This window comes from Panulirus ornatus, chromosome 41 (genome assembly GCF_036320965.1).
Source record: "Panulirus ornatus isolate Po-2019 chromosome 41, ASM3632096v1, whole genome shotgun sequence".
NCBI lineage: Eukaryota > Metazoa > Arthropoda > Malacostraca > Decapoda > Palinuridae > Panulirus > Panulirus ornatus.
Window position 1 is genome coordinate 9,599,938 of NC_092264.1, and position 7,500 is coordinate 9,607,437.

The following is a 7,500-nucleotide window of genomic DNA, read 5'->3' on the forward strand; positions in this document are numbered from 1 at the left end:
GGGTGTGTGTGTAGTTGTGTGGTGTGTGTGTATGAAAATTCATTGTGTGTGGGTTTGTGGTGGTGTGTGTGGATTGTGTGTGTGTGTGTGTGGGGTTGTGGTTTTTTTGGAATGTGTTTTGTGTGTTTAGTTTTGTGGGTTTTGTGTGTGGTTGTGTGTGTGGGCGGGGGGGTGGGTGGGGTGGTTGAAAATAAAGAAAAAAAACATCATTGCGTTCATTATTACTATTAAAAAAAAATTTACTGGTTCAATCTGAATTTCACATAAATAATTGAAAAATTATCTTAATATATATTTCAAAATATATATTATATTATATTATAATATATATTATTATTATTATATATAATCATTGCGTTCACTATGACCAAGAAACACATCATTGCGTTCATTATTAATTTTAGAAAAAAATTACTGCGTTCCATCTGTATTTCAAAAAATCATTGCGTTCACTCTATATAAAAAAAACCATTGCGTTCACTCTATATATAAAAAAATCATTGCGTTCACTATGACCAAGAAACACATCATTGCGTTCATTAGTACTATTAGAAAAAAATTAGAAAAAAATTAAGAAATATACATAGAAAATTGGATGCGGGGAGAGTGTGTATACGAAAGCTGAACGTTATAAAGAAAACGGGAAAAAAGTACAAGTGGGGGATACAAAAGAAAAAAAATGTGTGAAAAAGAAAATTAATTCATGAAATTGTGTAAAATCTATAAACAAATACTACGGGAAAAATAAAAGTAATTCAATATAACAAAATAAAAATGGAATTTATGAAAAGAACGAATGAAGGACAAAAATGTAGCCTTACAAGATTTTTTCTTTTTTCTAAATTAGAAACAAAAAAAAAAATTGCACATAAAAATTGGAGAAAATTCCATTGTTTCATTCAGTCAGGTGTTTTAAAAATCATCAAATCCACAAACAATATATCAATTAATAGATGCAACCAGTGAGAGAATTTGGCCTCAAATTAATCCATATCACACAAAGATTTATATATCTATCTATCTATCTATCTATCTATCTATCTATCTATCTATCTATATATATATATATATATATATATATATATATATTGACTGAATATTAGAAGACGTTCATAATCCTGGCAGGTGATTGGCTTAAAGGCCCGAACACCCGACCAATCCAAAGCTTTCATTACATCCGGGTCACTTTCCCCAACTCACCCCTTTTATTTTTTTTCCCACCCTACACTATCCTTCCTATTCTCCCATATCTCCTCTCCCCTTCTCTCCCCCGCGGTCTATCTTCTCCCCTCCTTCTCTCCCCACCCGACTTAGCGACCCAGGTGCCACGCTCAGGTAAGCTGTTAAGTCTAAAGTGTGAATAATATGTTTATACTGATCCCTCTTGCCTCCACCCGACCCGAAGCCCTGGGCCCTGAGAGACTAGGGAGGAGGCCCGCCACCAGCACCATCCTGGGAATAGAAAAGTTCCTCACAATATTCTCGTTTTCTATTCATCAGGGCTTTACGCGCGCAGTTTTAACATTTCCGTTTTCTTTTTTTTTTCTTTATCGTTGGTTTAAATTGGTGTTAATATTTTGAGTCTGTTTTTATCAATTTTTTTTTATCTTTGTGTTAGTATTTTCGCTTATTTATAGACGTAAGAACCTTCGTAATACGCAATGACAACTTTGATTATCCTGATCCGTTTTCTATGCCATACTCTATTAAGTTTTTACTTAAAAAAAATTTTTATTAACCAATTTATTGGAATATCCCGGAATAAAGAGAAGGAACATGTGAAAATTATAAATTATATTTTACCTCCTGATTTACATTGTAATTTATCAGTATCAAAAAAGGACAAAAAAATTTAAAAAAAATTAACTGAATTCGAAAAATTTATATAAATTCGAAAAAAATTTTTAATTTTCTTTTTTTTTATGTACGTAAATTATACAGATTTTTAGCTACCCTACAATATAAGTCATACAGAGAGATAACAGATAACAAAGGATTGTTTTTGACCAATTAAGTAGTTAATAATTAATTGACTTCTAATTACAACTACATAATCAAGGTATACGAAGAAAACGGTGATGGAACAGATATTTAATAATTAACAGAAAACGGACTTTAGTTACAGACTGACCCCACCATCTCCATCACTTCCCCCCCCATCCCTCCATCACCCCCACCTAACCTCCCCCCCTTTCCCCCATCACCCCCACCTAACCTCCCCCTCCCCCCATCACCCCCACCTAACCTCCCATCACCCCAACTAACCTCCCTCCCTCACCCCCATCACCCCACCTAACCTCCCCCCTCCCCATCACCCCCACCTAACCTCCCCATCACCCCAACTAACCTCCCTCCCTCACCCCCATCACCCCACCTAACCTCCCCCCTCCCCATCACCCCCACCTAACCTCCCCCCATCACCCCAACTAACCTCCCTCCCCCTCCTCCCATCACCCCCACTTAACCTCCCCCTCCCCCATCACCCCCACCTAACCTCCCCCTCCCCATCACCCCCACCTAACATCCCCCTCCCCATCACCCCACCTAACCTCCCCCTCCCCCATCACCCTTCTAGTTAACCCCCCATCACCCACACCTATCCTCCACCTTCCCCCTCATCACCCTCCTAGTTAGCCCCCTCCCCCATCACCCCCACCTAACCTCCCCCCTCCCCCCATCACCCCACATAACCTCCCCCTCTCCCTCCCTCCATCACCCCACATAACCTCCCCTCTCCCTCCCCCATCACCCCACTTAACCTCCTACCTTCCCCCTTCCCCAATCACCCCACCTAACCTCCCCCCTCCCCCTCCCCCAATCACCCCCACCTAACCTCTCCTCCTCCCCCTCCCCCTAATCACCCCACCAAACCCCCCCCCTCTCCCTCCCTCCATCACCCCACATAACCTCCGCCTCTCCCTCCCCCATCACCCCACCTAACCTCCTACCTTCCCCCTTCCCCCAATCACCCCACCAAACCTCCCCCCCTCCCCCACCCCCCACCACCCCACCTAACCTCCCTCCTCTCCCTCCCCCAATCATCCCCACCTAACCTCCCCACCTCCCCCATCACCCCACCTTACCTCCCCCTCCCCCACCCCCATCACCCCACCTAACCTCCCTCCTCTCCTTCCCCCAATCATCCCCACCTAACCTCCCCACCTCCCCCATCACCCCACCTAACCTCCCCCTCCCCCTTCCCCCAATCACCCCACCTAACCTCCCCCCCTCCCCATCAATCACCCCACCTAACCTCCCCCTCCCCCCATCACCCCACCTAACCTCCCCCTCCCAATCATCCCCACCTAACCTCCCCACCTCCCCCATCACCCCACCTAACCTCCCCCTCCCCCTTCCCCCAATCACCCCACCTAACCTCCCCCCTCCCCATCAATCACCCCACCTAACCTCCCCCTCCCCCCATCACCCCACCTAACCTCCCCCTCCCAATCATCCTCACCTAACCTCCCCCTGCACCCCAATCACCCCACCTAACCTCCCCCTCCCCCCATCACCCCACCTAACCTCCCCCTCCCCCAATCACCCCACCTAACCTCCCTCACCCCCATCACCCCCACCTAACCTCCTTCCCCTCCACCCCACCTAACCTCCCCCTGCACCTCAATCACCCCACCTAACCTCCCCCTCTTTCCCCCCAATCACCCCACCTAACCTCCCCCTCCCCCTCCCCCTAATCACCCCCCCACCCCCCTACCCCCTCCCACTAATCACCCCCCACCCAACCCAACCCCACCATAACCCCCATCACCCCATCATGCCAGGAGTCCACGAGCGATCGGCCACACAACAACCCCCCTCCGTTATCCGATACGCCTTCCTCACCGATGCTTCCCCGCCGATGGTAATTATCGGACGGGCTGTTACAGCCCTCGGCTTTAATGAGGGCCAGATGACCTCATCATCGGGGTCAAGCACCCGTGACCCCGCCAAATGGCTATTAGACCCCTCCTCCCCCCCCTTCCCCCTCCTCCTCTGGTTCTTGACCTTTCCGATATACGATTACCGACCCACGGGGCGAGTCTACTGACCTTACGTGGGTATACCCGTATCATACCCGACATTGACCTTACGGGTATACCCGTATGATCAACGACACAGACCTTACGTGGGTATACCCGTATGATACCCGACATTGACCTTACGTGGGTATACCCGTATGATCCCTGACACTGACCTTACGTGGGTATACCTGTATGATGCCCGACATTGACCTTACGGGTATCCCCGTATGATCAACGACACAGACCTTACGTGGGTATACCCGTATCATACCCGACATTGACCTTACGGGTATACTCGTATGATCAACGACACAGACCTTACGTGGGTATACTCGTATGATACCCAACACTGACCTTACGTGGGTATACCCGTATGATACCTGACATTGACCTTACGGGTATACCCGTATGATAACCGACATTGACCTTACGTGGCTATACCCGTATGATCCCCGACACAGACCTTACGTGGGTATACCCGTATGATCCCCGACACAGACCTTACGTGGGTATACCCGTATGATACCCGACACAGACCTTACGTGGGTATACCCGTATGATCCCCGACACAGACCTTACGTGGGTATACCCGTATGATACCCGACATTGACCTTACGTGGGTATACCCGTATGATACCCGACACAGACCTTACGTGGGTATACCCGTATGATACCCGACACAGACCTTACGGGTATACCCGTATGATCAACGACACAGACCTTACGTGGGTATACCCGTATGATCCCCGACACAGACCTTACGTGGGTATACCCGTATGATACCCAACATTGACCTTACGTGGGTATACCCGTATGATACCCGACATTGACCTTACGTGGGTATACCCGTATGATACCCGACATTGACCTTACGTGGGTATACCCGTATGATCAACGACACAGACCTTACGGGTATACCCGTATGATCCCCGACACAGACCTTACGTGGGTATACCCGAATGATACCCGACACTGACCTTACGGGTATACCCGTATGATACCCGACACAGACCTTACGTGGGTATACCCGTATGATCCCGACACCGACCTTACGTGTATACCCGTATGATACCCGACACTGACCTTACGGGTATACCCGTATGATCCCCGACACAGACCTTACGGGTATACCCGTATGATCCCCGACACTGACCTTACGGGTATACGCGTATGACACCCGACATTGACCTTATGTGGGTATACCCGTATGATACCCAACATTGACCTTACGTGGGTATACCCGTATGATACCCGACACAGACCTTACGTGGGTATACCCGTATGATACCCGACATTGACCTTACGTGGGTATACCCGTATGATACCCGACATTGACCTTACGTGGGTATACTTGTATGATACCCGACACAGACCTTACGTGGGTATACCCGTATGATACGCGACATTGACCTTACGTGGGTATACCCGTATGATACCCGACACCGACCTTACGGGTATACCCGTATGATACCCGACACACCGGTTGGTCTAATGACCTTTTAGATGTGAGTGTTAATATACGTAACATAACATAACATTACATAAATAACATAACATAACATAACATAAAATAACATAACTTTACATAAATAACATAACATAACATAATATAACATAACATAACATTACATAACATAACATTACATTACATAATACAACATAACATAACATTACATAACATAACATAACATTACATAACATAACATAATATAACATAACAATATAATATAACATAACATAACATAACATTACATCACAACATAACATAATATAACAGGGGATCTGATTGACCACAGATAACAGAAGACCTGATTGTCTACAGATAACAGAAGACCTGATTGTCCACAGATAACAGAAGACCTGATTGACCACAGATAACAGAAGACCTGATTGTCCACAGATAACAGAAGACCTGATTGACCACAGATAACAGAAGACCTGATTGACCACAGATAACAGAAGACCTGATTGACCACAGATAACAGAAGACCTGATTGACCACAGATAACAGAAGACCTGATTGACCACAGATAACAGAAGACCTGATTGACCACAGATAACAGAAGACCTGATTGACCACAGATAACAGAAGACCTGATTGTCCACAGATAACAGAAGACCTGATTGTCCACAGATAACAGAAGACCTGATTGACCACAGATAACAGAAGACCTGATTGTCCACAGATAACAGAAGACCTGATTGTCCACAGATAACAGAAGACCTGATTGACCACAGATAACAGAAGACCTGATTGTCCACAGATAACAGAAGACCTGATTGACCACAGATAACAGAAGACCTGATTGACCACAGATAACAGAAGACCTGATTGTCCACAGATAACAGAAGACCTGATTGTCCACAGATAACAGAAGACCTGATTGACCACAGATAACAGAAGACCTGATTGTCCACAGATAACAGAAGACCTGATTGTCCACAGATAACAGAAGACCTGATTGACCACAGATAACAGAAGACCTGATTGTCCACAGATAACAGAAGACCTGATTGACCACAGATAACAGAAGACCTGATTGTCCACAGATAACAGAAGACCTGATTGACCACAGATAACAGAAGACCTGATTGTCCACAGATAACAGAAGACCTGATTGTCCACAGATAACAGAAGACCTGATTGACCACAGATAACAGAAGACCTGATTGTCCACAGATAACAGAAGACCTGATTGACCACAGATAACAGAAGACCTGATTGTCCACAGATAACAGAAGACCTGATTGTCCACAGATAACAGAAGACCTGATTGTCCACAGATAACAGAAGACCTGATTGACCACAGATAACAGAAGACCTGATTGTCCACAGATAACAGAAGACCTGATTGACCACAGATAACAGAAGACCTGATTGTCCACAGATAACAGAAGACCTGATTGTCCACAGATAACAGAAGACCTGATTGACCACAGATAACAGAAGACCTGATTGACCACAGATAACAGAAGACCTGATTGTCCACAGATAACAGAAGACCTGATTGTCCACAGATAACAGAAGACCTGATTGACCACAGATAACAGAAGACCTGATTGTCCACAGATAACAGAAGACCTGATTGACCACAGATAACAGAAGACCTGATTGACCACAGATAACAGAAGACCTGATTGTCCACAGATAACAGAAGACCTGATTGTCCACAGATAACAGAAGACCTGATTGACCACAGATAACAGAAGACCTGATTGTCCACAGATAACAGAAGACCTGATTGTCCACAGATAACAGAAGACCTGATTGTCCACAGATAACAGAAGACCTGATTGACCACAGATAACAGAAGACCTGATTGACCACAGATAACAGAAGACCTGATTGTCCACAGATAACAGAAGACCTGATTGACCACAGATAACAGAAGACTGATTGTCCACAGATAACAGAAGACCTGATTGACCACAGATAACAGAAGACCTGATTGACCACAGATAACAGAAGACCTGATTG